A 16,394-nucleotide genomic window follows, 5' to 3' on the forward strand; every position below is an offset into this window, starting at 1 on the left:
GTGGCGAGGATAACTATGACTGGTGAGTAAGGTACGACTGCGTGAAGCACAACTGTCGGTATAATGTAGGCTGTATCCGGTTCGGAAAATATTTTTGGACATCCACAATTAACATAAATGGGGAACGTCTTCACGATATACCGCACCATCAACCAAGAAATTCACCACCATCATCACAAGTTAGAACATCAGAGATAGCAAAATGTGCATGAAAAGTATTTCGTGTACGTTTAGTAGGTGCAGCCATTTATTATCGCATTGTTTCAGCAGCGCACCAAGCGGTTTCTATTACTGCGATGCAGTCTCTTCGGCGCGGGCCATGGCGTCTTCTGCACGGAAGCCTATTCCGCCGGTGCCACCGACTCCACCTCCCAGGGCAGCACCCGGTGCGGCGATCATGGCTGCAATAGAGGTACAAACAAAGAAAAAAGGCAGTTTTGAAGCTACAGCTTTTAATAACCCGTTCTGGGGAAACCTCCTGTTTGGGTCGCCGGCGTGACTACTGTAATTATTGTGGCTGGTATATTACAATACCTGCCGCAATTCAGGTCCTGCTGGCTGCGATCACAGACTTGCGAGACCTAAGTAGCCTGTGGCTGCGTATGAGGGTGTGCGTCTGCTTGCCATAGCCGTTGGGTATGTGAGGACTCAAAGTGAATCATATTCGCTTCAAGGTCTACCGTGGTCAACCGGTACCGGAAGCCGACGTGTAGTGAGTTTGACGGTGGCTTGGCGTGTCGTTAGCATAATGTTAAGTTACTTGTCGTTAGATGCGAACATAGGCATAACAGCATGGCCGCTCAGGCAGAGTGGGCAGAGGCGATGATAGCTACCATTACAAGCTCACTGTTCTTTAACCAATTCCCTTTTGGCTGCGAAAACAACAATTGTTCCACACGCACTTCAAGGTACTGGCCAAAGCCGACGATTGTTGCTGTCAGAACTTCGCTAGTGGTTGAGGAGTTGTAGTCTGGCTTCGATCTCAACATAACCAACGAAACTCCCAAAAACCCATTAGTAATTGGTAAGTTAAAGTGAGGACTGCCGTCCGAGGCTTAAGGCTGATTCCTGCATCCACATCGGCTACTGCGTTGACATCACTTGTGAAAATGCCGTCCGTGGCTTAAGGCTGATTGCTCCAACCACATTGGCTACTGCGTTGATATCACTTGTGAAAATGACACCGAAAGGTATTCAACCGGACAATATTGCTTTTTCTTGCAGAACTCAAATGAAGTACTTAGTTATCTTCGAAGTCCCTTTGGTCCTATTTGTGCATAGCGTCAGAGTTTACCAGGGAAAAATTGCGTGACGGTTACGATACCCCCCTACAAGAGTCGAGCACAGCGTGAACCACAGTCTCTTTTTTGGTGATGGCGCATTGCTGCTGCGTCTCGGAAAGCAATCGCGTTGTTAGCAGGAAGGCACGAGCTATTCTGGCGTTATTCTGCAGCGCGTGGCCGCCGCCGAGAAGGTTTCGCACAGTGTCGGCATATCGCCCTTCCTGTCACAATTTCGCTTTTCTTCCCTCCGCTGTCTTGCTCGCTCTAATCAGTTTTTGATCGGCGCCTTCTTCACTCAACCGCTTACAACGGGGCCGATACCGATGTGAAAACGGAGCCAACGAACACGTCTTGCACGGCCTGGGCGTACCGCCCCCCTCGCATTTTCGCCATACTTTCCTTCTTCGCTTTCCTGCTCGGCGTTCTTTCTCTATCTTTGGTGTCATCTTCGTTCCCTGGATTACAATGACGCCGATGACGAAGCGAGACCCAACAGTGGATAATGAGGAGCTGCTCAATAAAAGGCTGTTCTGTTCTTATACACTGAATATTGCCTCACTCGCACTCATCTGAGAAGCTAATAAAGAGGTGATTCGCTGTTACTGAAATTATGTAGCGACGCTTTTGGACATATAGCGTTTTCTGAATACAGGGTTTAAATAGAACAAAAAAGCTTATTCGATTTACTCTGCATTTTTTATCAGTCGTCTTGGCAGGCAATAATAATAGCACTGGGAAAAACTTCCAAACACCCCTCGTGCTCATAGGGGCCGAGTTAAAAGAAATTTGACGAATTCTGTCGGGCATGAAAAGGCTCTGTAACACTTAGAAATTCGAGTATAAAACTCCATAGTTACCTAAGATGACTGCAAGCACAACCAGAAGTTGGAGTCCAAAAAGACGGAACATGATGGAATTTTTGCTGAAATAAAAACGGAATTTTGCTTGATGATTAAAACGGATAGACTTGGCTTATTTGAAATGTGCAGTGTAAAAATTTAGTACAATAAGAGGCAGAGCAGCTGGAAAAATGCTATGAAAAACAAAAATGATATAAAAACGCGCATCATATGACGGCTCCTTAAGCATATGGGTTATTTAAAGAAAGCAGTTCAAACTAGCACTGGATTCGAACTTTTTTAGGGAGAATTGATTTCCCAAGAGCCAAAATGTTTGCTTTCACTAAAAGGCAAGCGCAACCTTTTTAATTGGGATATTTCACATGTTCCTTGCGTTCTTTAAATAGTTAAACCAACATATTCTTTGTAAGTTAAAACGTAAAACAGTATTGCAAATGGCTTCTGAGTGAAATTCCAATTTCCTGCAATCACAGTTGCAAATAGTCCAAATGAAAGGCATGTGCAGGACGCTGTCGTAATTGCACTTCAAGTTGTTATTCCTCGAAATACATCGCTACATAGGTCTGCAAAAAGCAAACCTTGGAAAGAATTCAGAAGAAAGCAGTAATCCTGCCTGTTGTAATTATCATAGCTGGTTAAGCCACACTTACCTAAGGCACTTCACGAAGAAGACTGCGTTTTTCAAGGCAATGGCTGACAGTAGGCCTGGTGAAACACCGGGCTTTTATAGCGGGAACCAGTGATGATTTTATGTATTTTTTCATCTTCCGATGACAGCAAATTACCAAGATGGACACAAAAAGAAAATTTATTGCGTATTGTTTTAGTTTCATTTTGAAGAATAAGTATGTCAGGGCTGATTTTAAGCATGTTGGACGAGAAACAGCTTAATTGGAAATGCCAGTACAACATGGCATCGCTTTTGGGAAACGTTTTTTCATTTCAAATACTTAGATCGGATGCCCGTTGTTCCCAAAAAAGCAAGGTTGTTTGTAACGTCGCCGAACAAACTCAATTATCCGATATAATTTCAAACTGTCCTTGTGTGACGTTTTGTGTGTAATTGGACGATCCTTTTGGCGATGTTCAAAAATTTCTGCTCCAGGTCAGACCCGACAGAGTAATTACGCCGTACGACTTATCAATTTGACCGTTTTTGCCGTCATATGACCACAAAGAACGTCGTGAAGAACTACCTGACCATCCAAAATTTAGCCAGGAACGATTTTACCACCATATCCCGAAGTTTGTTAAAAGTCCATATCAGAGGCAGATAGTGCATACAGTATAACCTTTTTTATCATTATGCTATCTTTTATTGGAACTTGGTCCACTCTACTTCATTGCATTAAACTTGCCTGTAGTCCGTGTGGTTGTCAACCGACTACACCAATAGAGAAATAGAACAGTACAGACATCTTGCGTTCAGTAATAAATGTAAAAAATCAAAACACTTTTGAGCTTTATCTCATGTAATCTGAGTCGAAGTCACAGTCCAAATCCACACGGTTTTGACCATATCGGAATGGCCAATTTCATAACACGGGGGCGTACAACATAACATAATTAGGGCGTACAACTTATCAATTTTACCGTTTTTGTCGTCATATGACCGCAAGGAACGTCGCGAAGAACTACCTGACCAACAAAAAAAGTAGCCAGAAACCGTTTTACCGCACAGTCCCGAAGTTTGTTAAAAGTCCATATCAGAGGCAGATAGCGCACAGGGTTTTAAACTTTTTTTATCATTAGGCTACCTTTTATTGGCGTTTGGTCCACTCAACTCATTGCCTTAAACTTGTCTGTAGTCCATGTGGTTCTCAATCGATGACACCAATGGAGCAATAGAACAGTACAGACCTCTTGCGTGTAGTAGAAATTCTAAAAAAACTCAAAGCAGTTTTGAGCTTGATCTTATGTAAACTGAGACAAAGTAACAGTCCAAATCCACGCGGTTTTGACCATAGCGGAATGGCCGATTTCATAAGACGGGGGACACAGGATCGATTCCGAGAAGGGGTGCTTGATGAGGTGCGTGATAAGAGTCTGTAAAAACCCTTCAGTATCATGTGCCCCTCGTTGTGTAAAGTCCTTTTTTGGGTACGTTTTCACTTAATGTCGCCATCAGGGTGGCAAGAAAGGTTCGCTTTAATAAAACCAGTGTAAACGAAAGCAGCCCTTTAGGGTATTCCTACAGTGCAGATTTCACGTGCTTTGCCTATCGAAGGCGCAGGTGCATAACAAGGATTACTAAAATGCAAACTGCAAAGTTTTTTTCACTCAGCTCCTTTCACTTAGCAAATTGACTCAGCCATAGGACAGCATGGCGTGAGTGTTGTCAGAATGATTTGGTGGCATTACTGTTTAGGGTAAATTCCATTTAAACAAACTCTGACCAAGCAGTTCTGTTTTCAGGGATAAAGAAGTGAAGTTGTTCTTCCAAACAAATGAAAAACCCCAAACTTGCTAAACCACATCCCCAGAATCAAGTGATTTTCACATCAATAGGGTTGCAAACCGCACTAAGCAAAAAGTCACGGAGAAGGCACGAATCTCCCTGAATCAAAGAATAGCAGAAAACAAGGTGTTTTTTTATGGGAAACGCTTCTGTACCCCTGTCAAAACATTCAGTGAAAGCAAGATAAGGTTGCCAAGTCGAGGTCCTACGAGGACAATTTTTTGCAGGTTTTCTGTTGCGTGTTAGCGGATCTGACGTGAAGTTGAAGCTTTTACAATCTGTCATTGAGCGTTTTAGCCCCTGTGTAACTTCAATGTATGCAGGATAGAAAGCGTGATCTTCTAGTGCCTACCAAACATTTGCAGAATATCGCACTCCTTTAAAGCTGCCAGCCACCCGTCAAGTGCTCCCGTTACATAAAAAAACCGAAAAAAGCTTGAAAGGCTCATTCAAATTCTGGCTCCACACTCTTGCTTTTCATTCTCGGGAAATTAATAGGTAAAACCCTTTACTCCAGCTATTGTGAATGATACGGTTATACCGTCCATTTTGACACATATTTCCACGCCGAAATTGTGTCAGAATAAAATTTCACGTAGACGTGTTTATACACCCAGCTCCTGTTAACAACCATGAGTCCCAATCATTAAGTTTTTAGGATTTGAAATGTACAGGGGAAAACTAACTGTCTCATCAGATGTTTATGGTATAGTGTCACTAGTTTTATTATGGATGCGCAAATAAACGTCAGAGGGAGAACTCTACCATGGAGCAAAATTATTTTATACGAAAGTGCAAAAGACGTAAAAACGGAAGTAATTGTAACGGTGCTTAGCTGAACAGGGATGCAACTCAGGCAAACGATTGCGCACCAAATAAAACCTTTACGAACACTTATACTTCTCCTTTTCAGAAGAAATCACGCCGTACACGACATTGTTCCCGTAACGATGATCATAACAGGCAACCTCAGTATCAATGTAACTCATAATGTAGCAGGTTCCCACATTCCGTACACTTTAATAATTCACCTGAAATTGACTCGTGGAGATGTACATCCAACGTAGCACCATTGTCATTGTATCTACACAATCGGTTTGAAAATTGCGATCACAGCGAAATGAAGGCAACTGTTGGGATTATTTGTAAAGTAATGCAATCTGCTCACAAAATCCTATTTGAACAATTTACGCGGCAAATGAACGTATGCGCGCATGCATCTGTTTACATGATCTTCTCCATAAATGCACCTTATGGAATTTTTCAGCAGGGATTAGTGTATTGCCCACAAGGACACTCTTGAATATAAATATCCCCATCCTATCCCGGTACCCAAAAAAAGCAAAAAAAAGATTGCCTGCTTTTTTTTTGTATGACGTGCACCTGGGATATTTCTCATAAATCTTGTATTTAAGTTGGGAAGCTTTGCATTTTATCATATACAGGCTACCTAGTTTTCCCCTCCAAGGAAGAGAGAGAATGCTCTTTATTTTACAGGCAGAGAGTTTTGCCAGCGTTCACAACAGCCTACAGTGTTCTTTTCCAAGAATTAGGGATGTAGTCAAAAAGGCCGATTAATAGACGGACACGAAGGAAAAGAATAACTGGAGTGGCTTTAATGCTTCCCGAAACCTTTTTAAGAAGTGCGTCACAGATTTCACAATTTAGAATTGTGACCAACATCCTCCGAATACGAAAATAAACTAAAGGAAATACACAAGCCGTATAGTATGGAGCAGTGTTGTTTTGAGCCCCTCGCGTGAGCAAATCGGCGTGAGGAGGCGGTAAAGGAACCTGTCTCCACACAGAAACTGAGTTTAGGGAATGATTCGAGGGCCTCGTTTTTGGGCATTACAAAATTAGGACTTCCACAAAACGTTTTTTCGCGAGCGATGGGTTTAGGTTAACAAGTATGTTGGTTTTCCCTCCCTTAAAAATTCTGCAAATTTTTAGAGCTTCTTTAACGGCTTGTGGCATGTTTATAATTCATGTGCTCCGGTACAGTGCAGTATCTCCGTTTTTTGTATATGCTACTATGAACGGTACCCAGCTGGGCAAAGGTTCAGGACAGTTCATCAACCCCCATTTTATCGCACAACATTTTATTTGGATGCATGGCCGTTTTTTCGAAGCCGTTAATTCGAACGTTGTTTTGTGTAATTGGTGGTGCCCGTTTTATGAAAAAGGGGCAGTGGCGATTGAGGCAACAAAATGTTTGAATTTTTTCGATCGTCTTGCTGGTACGTTCATGCCATATGGTCATTTTATTCTTTTCCACCCTCCTCCTGGTGAAGACATTTTGCAAATGGTACCTCAGTGATAACACGCCTGGCGTCCTACTAGCATGATTTGGTTCAGCAAACAAACGAAACCAACGAATATTAATTACACAGAAGCAAACGATCAACTGGTTTTATTAAAACAAAATGAGTGACGTGAAAATGACACTGGATGGGTAGAACTGGACAGATAGAACACACAAGCAGCTGTGAGTATTTCTGGTTATGAGATATCGCTCTTGAGAAATCTTTGAATGGCATTTGCATCGTTGAACGGCAGTTTTGCACGGCGTTCAGGCAAATGCGGCTTCACTGTCACTTGAACGGAATATGCATCTTTGAACGGCATTTTTTAACGGAATTTTTGCATGGCATCTTTGATTCGTATACAGGCCAATTCAGCTTTAATGTAGCGCAACAATCCCTTCTTTTTTGCTTTGGCAGATTTTTGGATCGTAGCAGGGGTTCTATTTTTAGTCTTCAGTCACTGGATGTTCTTGCTCTAGGCGGCTTAGGAAACGAATGAAACCGGGAAATAACGTGTATACAACTTTGAGAAAGCCACTGTGCCATCTTTCTACAGCATCTTTTCTCTGTGGCTGCCAAACAGCTATAAAGAGATGAGCAGATCAGAACTGTAGAGGAAATCGTCTCAATGTCTGAATCATAACGAAGCCCCGCCGTTAGTGTGCTTTTCCCGCGACCTAATTGTCTCAAAACATGAAAGTAGCTGCGACGCCGCTGGGGTGACGTTATTCTCTATATCGTCGAATCTCTGAAAAAACGCAAATGCAAACACTTGGCATCTTGAAACCCAACTTTCGCTAAGGGACTTACTCGGCAGATTCTGTGAGGTGGGCGGAACGCAAGCACGTGCTTGCATTCCTTACAGAGCTTTGAGAAATTGGCCTCACTTGTGTAAAGGTTTGCAAGCCAACCTTCTGAACCTGTCCAAACACATCTGAGGTAAAGGAAAAAACAACCATGATGCACCCTTTTTGGGAAAACCTGTTGAAATGATTGGATAGCAGCAGCTTCAAAACCGGTAATGATAAATCGGTGGTAAGATGAAGCCTTGGTTGTCGGATGTATTCACAAGATCCTGGGGTAAATCAAACGTCAAAAAGACGGTCACCTAAAATCAGCTGTAATAAATTTTAAGAGGACAAAATTTCAATGGATCTCCTTATATAGAACAAATGGTTGTAGGTGTCTACCGTTTTTGAAGATGCTAGGCAGTGCGCAAGAGTCTGGTAGAGTCGTATCTCTAATCCGTTTTTACGTCACTAGCAGCAAGCTTGCTCATACGTTAGCACTGTGCTTAGCTATATCTCTTATGAATGGGAATAAATATTCGACGGAGCGGCGTTCCATGAAACCGTGTTAGATGAGACACTATCAATGATACAGGATTCGATTAAACGACATCTTCAAAATCACGTTCCAAGAAACGGAGTTCGATGAATAATAGTCCAGGGCCAGCTAGGCAAAGTTTCGACGCTTTTAAAGGCTACTACATATCAGGAAAAGTTTTCTCCGAAATTAGTAATTATCTTTTGTTTCTGTATTTTATATTGCTATATCCTCTTCATATTCTTTTTCTCACTCTTTGGAGGTCTTCCGCTCTGTTCTGTCCTGCTAACGGCATGAGTGTAAGCTCCACACACTCAGTTTTTATTTCCATTCTTTTTGTCGTGTTTTATGGCCAAAGCGCGCGCCATTTTGCAAAATACTTTGGTTGTTGTCCAGCATATGAAATGACCGCCGCACTAAAAAGTAAACGAAAAGCTCAATTTTGTGAGTGATTTAAGCCCAGTTTTCTAGGAAAGGAGCTCAGCTTGCGGCCACTGCGTTATCTAGGTATGTTGCGTGCCCAGGTACATGAGTTAGAATAGTAATGCGTGCAGCGTGAGGCATGAACATGGCGGCACGAAACTAGAACAGGGGCAGGCAGACACCCAGAAAAACACATTGATTGGGAAAAAACACACTGATGGGGAGAGTTATTTGACGTTGGTGGTCGCCGTTCTGGCGGTGATGATGGTTGCCCGGGCGATCAGATTAGCGTCAGCCTCCAAAGCCGTGCAGCGAAGCTTCGCCGCCCAGTGCGGAGACGTGGTTATTGTTGGATGGGGACATGTCGGAAACAATGACCTAAATGCTACCTATAAAAGACAGGCAGTGCAGTTAGGGCAAAGGTGTACGGCAGGGTCGGTTAGGCGCAATATGGCGTGATACGAGAGCGTGTTGGTCGGAACTTGGGCCCCAAATTACACCATATATGTTCTTGGTGAATGGTTTTTTTGTGTGTGCGCAGAGGTATGATTGTAGGGATGCTGTACGAAACCAGACTTATCGCCATGTGCGGGGTTTAACCCAGCCAATAGAGGAAGGCTTGACTTTCCCCAACCCCTGTATTGGCTGTTATGCCCCATTCCATATCAAAAGTGCATTACTTTTGATCATGCACGTGTACAATTCTGAATGGTGATTTCAATGAATGCCGCATTTTGTCTGACCTCTCTCTGGCTATGGTGGTTTCCCGGTTGCATATCGTTTTTTCAAATCTAGGCTTCTTTCGGCGCTAAACTTTCCTCCATTCGTCTTTCATTTTTATTTTAATTTTCAGTAGATATTCCCACGTGTTTCTCCTTTTCTTTTCTTTCTCTTTTTTGTTTGTTTGCAAACTCTTCTTCTTGTGTATGCTTCTGCTTTTACGACTGTTATACTTAGATGGTCCCAATAGTCACCTGTCCGTGGGTAACGAATATTGGGAAACTGTGGCGTAGTTACCAGTGGGCGGTTGAACTTAACTAAATCAATTTTGCGCCAAAGAAGAATAAACCTGAGCGAAAAAAGAAGCACGAACACGATGTAGCTACAAAGGAACCTGTCAATGTAATTCGTGCCAAACCGAAGATTTCAAAGCGCAGAAAAAAAGTGGGTATATATATATATATATATATATATATATATATATATATATATATATATATATATATATATATATATGTTTATGCGGGGTATGAGCCTTGCCCTGTGTAAACCATTCCTAGTCCGGAATTTATTGACCTCAACTGGCTGTCCTTTCACCTTCAAAACGCGGAAGCAGACTTACAAGCGCCGTAGAATTTCGGTTTAGGTGTGGTTGTTTCATCGGACGCAAATTGTGCTTTCGGGGCTATAGCACGGATTGCCGTGGTACCGAAGGTCATTGGGTTTATTAAAAATATCATAATTGAAATAGCAGTTTAGGTGAAGTAAATAAAATTTATGCTCGTTATTTGGGCCTCAGTTTCACTGGAAACGCATTTTTGTGTACCTTGGCAACAAAAGCAACCGGAACGCATGACTTGGAAACACACCACAAGCGGGTAAAGAAGCTCTGAAAAATTTGAGGAATATTTAGGTAGAGAAAACCAACATACCTGTTAGCCTAAACCCGTCGCTTTCAAAAAAATATTTTGTGGAAGTCCTATTTTTGTAATGCCCAAAAACAATGTGCTCCAATGATTCCCTAAACTCAATTTCTGTGTGGAGACAGGTTTCTTCACCGCCTCTTTGCCGCGAAATGCACAAGCGAGGCGCTCGAAGCTGCACTGCTCCCCACTATACGGCATGTGTATTTTCTTTATTTTGTTTTGGTATTCAGAAGACCTTGGTCACAATTCGAAATTGTGATATCTGCGGCGCACTTGAAAAAACGGTCCGTCCAGCACCTAAAGGCGCGCCAGTTACTCTTTTTCTTCGTGTCCGACTATTTGTCGGCCTTTTTGCCTACATCCCTAATACTTCGCAAAAAACAATGTAGGCAATTGTAAACGCGGGCAAAACCCTTTCCTTTAAAACAAGGCCTCTCTCTTCCTTCGAGGGCAAAGTTAGATAGCCTGTATATTACAAGCTGCAACGGTTCCCAACTTAAATACCAGATTTATCAGAAATATCCAAAATGCACGTCACACAAAAAAGTAAAGCAGACAATCTTTTTATTGCTTTTTGAGGTGCCGGGAAAGGACGGGGATACTTATAATCAACAGTGTCCTTGTGTGCCTTAGACCTATTCCCGCGAAAAAAATTGCATAAAAAAATTGAGAAATTGAAAAAAAATCGCAAAAAATTGCATTATGGAGCAGATTATATAAACAGATGCATGAACGCAAACGTTCATTCGCCACGTAAATTGTTCTATTATGACTTTGCGAGCGGATTGAATTACTTCACAAGTAACCCCAGCAGTTGGCTTCATTTCGCTGTGATCGCAATTTTCCAACCGATTGTGTACATACAATGACAATGGTTCTAGGTTGGCAGACCATCTCCACGAGTCAATTCCTGGCGAATTAATAAAGTGTACGGAATGTGGGAACCTGCTACATTATGAGTTACATTGATACTGATGTTGCCTGTTATGATCATCGTTATGGGAACAATGTCGTGTACGGCGTGATTTCTTCTGAAAAGGAAAAGTATAAGTTGTCGTAAAACTTTTATTTGGTGCTGAATCATTTGCCTGAGTTACATCTCTGTTCAGCTGAGCACCGTTAAAATTACTGCCGTTTTCAGGTCTTTTGCACTTTCGTATAAAATAATTCTACTCCATGGTAGAGTTCACCCTCTGACGTTTATTTGTGCGTCCATAACGAAACTAGTGAGACTATTCTGTAAACATATGATAGGACAGTTTTCTTGTGTGCATTTTAGATCCTAAAAACTTAATGATTAAGATTCATGGCTGTAAACAGGAGCGGGGTGTATAAACATGTCAACCTGAAATTTTTTTCTGACACAATTTCGGCCCCGAAACATGAGTCATATTGGACGGAATAACTCTTTCATTCACAACAGCTGGAGTATAGGGTTCTACATATTAATTGCCCGTAAATAAAAAGCAAGAGTGTGGAGCTAGTAATTCGAATAGGCCTTTCAAGTTTTTTTCGGCTCTTTTATTACGTAACGGGAGCAGTTGACGGGTGGATGGCAGCTTTTAAGGAGTGCGATATTCTTCAAATGTTTGGTAGGCACTAGAAGATCACGCTTTCTATCCTGCATACATTGAAGTTACACAGGGGCTAAAACGCTCAATGACAGATTGTAAAAGCTTCAACTTCACGTCAGATCCGCTAACACGCAACAGAAAACCTGCAAAAAATCGTCCTCGTAAGACCTCGACTTGGCAACCTTATCTTGCTTTCAGTGAATGTTTTGACAGGGGTACAGAAGCGTTTCCCGTAAAATAAAACCTTGTTTTCTGCTATTCTTTGATTCAGGGAGATTCGTGCCTTCTCCGTGACTTTTTGCTTAGTCCGGTTTGCAACCCTATTGATGTGAAAATCACTTGATTCTGGGGATGTGGTTTAGCAAGTTTGGGGTTTTTCATTTGTTTGGAAGGACAACTTTACTTTATCCCTGAAAACAGAACTGCTTGGTCAGAGTTTGATTAAATGGAATTTACCCTAAACAGTAATGCCACCAAATCATTCTGACAACACTCACGCCATGCTGTCCTATGGCTGAGTCAATTTGCTAAGTGAAAGGAGCTAAGTAAAAAACACTTTGCAGTTTGCATTTGAGTAATCCTTGTTATGCACCCGCGCCTTCGATAGGCAAAGCACATGAAATCTGCATTGTAGGGATACCCTAAAGGGCTGCTTTCGTTTACACTGGTTTTATTAAAGCGAACCTTTCTTGCCACCCTGATGGCGACATTAAGTGAAAACGTACCCAAAAAAGGACTATGGTCAAAACCGCGTGGTCAAAATCAAATCCGGTATGGTCAAAACCGCGTGGATTTGGACTATTACTTTGACTCAGTTTACATAAGATCAAGCTCAAAACTGTTTTGAGTTTTTTAGAATTTCTACTACACGCAAGAGGTCTGTACTGTTCTATTGCTCCATTGGTGTCGTCAATTGAGAACCACATGGACTACAGACAAGTTTAAGGCAATGAGTTGAGTGGACCAAACGCCAATAAAAGGTAGCCTAATGATAAAAAAAAGTTTAAACCCTATGCACTATCTGCCTCTGATATGGACTTTTAACAAACTTCGGGACTGTGCGGTAAAACGGTTTCTGGCTACTTTTTTTGTTGGTCACGTAGTTCTTCGCGACGTTCCTTGCGGTCATATGACGACAAAAACGGTAAAATTGATAAGTTGTACGCCCTAATTGCTCTGTCGGGTATGATTTGGAACAGTTTTTGATCCGCGGCAAAAGGATCGTCCAATTATACACAAAACGTCAGACAAAGACAGTTTGAAATTGTTTCGGATAATTGAGTTCTTTCTGCGACGTTGCAAATGAGATTGGTTTTTTGGAACAACGGGCATCCGATCTAAGAATTTGAAATAAAAAAACTTTTCATAAAACGAGGCCATGTTGTACTGGCATTTCCAATTACGCTGTTTCGCCTACAACATAATTAAAAACAGCCCTGACACACTTATTCTTCCAAATGAAAATGCAACAATACCGAATAAATTTTTATTTCTGTGCACTTTGGTTTTCAGCTGTCATCGGAAGTTGAAAAACACATAAATTCATCACTGGTTCGCGCTATAAAAGCACGGTGTTTCACCAGGCTTACTGTCAGCTATTGCCCGGACAAACGCAGAGTCTTCTTCGTGAAGTGCCTTAGGTAAGTGTGGCCTAACTACTTACAATAATTACAACAAGCAGAAGTACTGCTTTCTTCTGAATTCTTTCCAAGATTTGCCTCTTGCAGACTTATGTAGCGATGTATTTCGAGGAATAATAACTTGAAGTGTAGTTACGACAGCGTCCTGCACATGCCTTTCATTAGGACTATTTACAACTGTGATTGCAGAAAATTAGAATTTAACTCAGAAGCCGTTTGCAATGCTGTTTAATGTTTGCACTTCCAAAAAATTTGTTGTTTTAACTATTTAACGAACGCAATGAACATGTGAAATATCCCAAATAAAAAGGGTGCGCTTGCCTTTCAGGGAAAGCAAACATTTTTGCTCATGGGAAATTATTTATCCCTAAGTTTGAACTGCTGTATTTTAACAAACCATATGTTTAAGGAGACGACATATGATGTGCGTTTTTATAATATCTATCCTTTTCATAGCATTTTTACAGCTGCCCTTCCTTTTACTGGACTAAATTTTTACACTGCGGATTTCAAAAATACCAAGTCTATTGTTTTTAACCATCAAGAAAAATTCTGTTTTTGTTTCAGCAACTAATTCCACCATGTTCCGTCTTTTTGGTCTCCAACTTCTCGTTGTGCTTGCGGTCATCTTAGGTAACTATGCAGTTTTTTACTCGAAATTCTAAGTGTTACAAAGCCTGTCCAGGCTCCACAGAATTCGCCAAGTTTTTTTAACTCGGCCCCTAGGAGCACGAGGGGTGTTTGGACGTTTTTCCCAGTGCAATTATTATTGCCTGCCAATAGGACTCTTCAAAATGCAGAGTAAATCCAAAAAGTGTTTTTGTCCTTCTTGCACCTAGTATTCACAAAATCCTACTTGTCCAAAAGCATCGCTACCTAATTTCATTATCAGCGCATCACATCTTTTAGTACCTTCTTAGGGGAGTGCGAGTGAGACAATACTCAGTATATAAGAACCTACGAGGCTTTTATTAAGCAGCTACTCAGTATCCACTGTTGTGTCTCGCTTCGCCGTCGGTGTCGTTGTAACCCAGGGAACGAAGACAACACCTAGGATAGACAAGGCACACCGAGCAGGAAAGCGCCGTCATGTGTGTCTTCTCTTCTGTGTCCCGTTTCAAGCGCTACTTACGATGAATCAAACCCAACTAGCCCAGCTGTCAATTTTACTGAAGCAAAGGAGGAAAGAATGGCGAACATGTGAGGGGGGCGGTACGCCCAGGCCGCGCAAGACGTGTTCAGTGGCTGCGTTTTCACACCGCTGTCGGCCTCGTTCTACGGGTGTGAGTGAAGAGGACGCCGAATAAATACTGACTAGAGCGAGCAAGAAAGCGGAGGCAAGTGTGGCGAAAGTTTGACCGGAAGTTCGGTATGCCGAGACCGTGCGAGACGTTCTCGGCGGCAGCCACGCGCTGCAGAATAACGCCAGAATAGCGCGTGCCTGCCTGCTGACAACGCAATTGCTTCCCGAGACGCCGCATCAATGTGCCACCACAAAGAAAAAGACTTGTTCACGCTGTGCTCAACTTTTACTGGGGGTATAGTAACCGTCACGCAATTTTTTCCTGGCAAACTCTGACGCTCTGCACAAAGAGGACCAAAGGAACTTCCAATATACCTAAGCACTTCATTTGAGTTCTGCAAGAAAAAGTAATATTGTCCGGCAATGAGCCTGAAGCCTCGGACGGCAGTCCTCACTTTCACTTACCAAATCATAATGTATTTGTGGGAACTTTTGGTTGGTTATGTTGAGGTCGAAACCAAACTTCAACTCGTTAACAAGTAGCGACGTTCTGACAGCAACAATTGTAGGCTTTGGCCAGTACCTTGGAGTGCGTATAGAACTATTGTTGTTGTCGCAGCCGAAGGGGAACTGGTGAAACGGCAGTGAGCTTGTAATGGTAGCTATCATCGCCTCCGCCCAGTCTGCCTGAGCGGCCATGGTGTTAGGCCTATGTTCGGATCTAGCAATAGGTACCATAACATTAAGCTTAACGACACGCCAAGCCACCGTCAAACTCACTACATGCTGGCTGCGGATACCGGTTGACCACGGTAGACCTTGAAGCAAATATGATTCACTTTGAGGCCTAACAGATCCAACGGGAACGGCAAGCAGACGCACAACCTCATTCGCAGCCATAGGCTACTTAGGTCACGCCACTCCGCGATCCCAGCCAACAGGACCTGAAAAAAAGTAGGTAACGTAATATACCAGCCACAATAATTACCGTAGTAACGCCGACGACCCAAACACAAGATTTTTGCAGAACGGGCAATTGAAACCTGTCGCTTCAAAAGTTCCTTTTCTGTTTTTTGTACCTTTATTTCAGCCATGATCGCCGCCCCTGGTGCTGCCCTGGGAGGTGGTGTCGGTGGCACCGGTGGAATAGGCTTCCGTGCAGAAGATGCCATGGCCCGCGCCGAAGAAACTGCATCGCAGTAATAGATACCGCTTGGTGCGCTGCTGAAAAAATAGCTCCACTGGTGGTGGAGAAACCATGAAAGTGATGCGATAATAAATGGCTACCCCTACTGAACGTACACGAACTATTTTTCATGCACATTTTGCCATCTCTGATGTTCTAACTTGTGATGATGGTGAATTGCTTGGTTGATGGTGCGGTATATCGTCATGAAGTTCTCCATCCAAGTTTATTGTAGATATCCAATAATATTTTCCAAGCAGGCTGCAGGCTACATTACACCGACAGTTGCGCTTCACGCAGTTGTACCTTACTCTCCAGTCATAGTTATCGCCGCCACAGAGTATATATGCCGATTGCTGGTGTGTAAGAGTTCAGTAAAATGCTTCATGTACTCTGACAACGCAGCGAAGTGGGCTGTTCCGCAAAACTGTCATGTCACATGGCTTGTG

At 42.5% G+C, this 16,394-nt stretch overlaps 2 long non-coding RNA genes across 2 annotated transcripts; one reads left to right on the plus strand and one right to left on the minus strand.

Annotated features, from left to right (window-relative positions):
- Positions 1-229: 229 nt before the first annotated feature.
- On the minus strand, positions 230-2,866 carry LOC144179329 (uncharacterized). Its single transcript, XR_013324204.1, has 3 exons — positions 2,794-2,866; positions 2,141-2,205; positions 230-401 (listed from the first exon to the last, which is right to left on the minus strand). It is a non-coding gene; the product is annotated as an uncharacterized LOC144179329 (long non-coding RNA).
- Positions 2,867-13,377: 10,511 nt separating this feature from the next.
- Positions 13,378-16,056, plus strand: LOC144179331 (uncharacterized). Its single transcript, XR_013324206.1, has 3 exons — positions 13,378-13,516; positions 14,084-14,149; positions 15,850-16,056. It is a non-coding gene; the product is annotated as an uncharacterized LOC144179331 (long non-coding RNA).
- Positions 16,057-16,394: the final 338 nt, after the last annotated feature.

Source organism: Haemaphysalis longicornis, unplaced genomic scaffold, assembly GCF_048455015.1.
Source record: "Haemaphysalis longicornis isolate Haplotype H1 unplaced genomic scaffold, Haemaphysalis longicornis Haplotype H1 scaffold_4, whole genome shotgun sequence".
NCBI lineage: Eukaryota > Metazoa > Arthropoda > Arachnida > Ixodida > Ixodidae > Haemaphysalis > Haemaphysalis longicornis.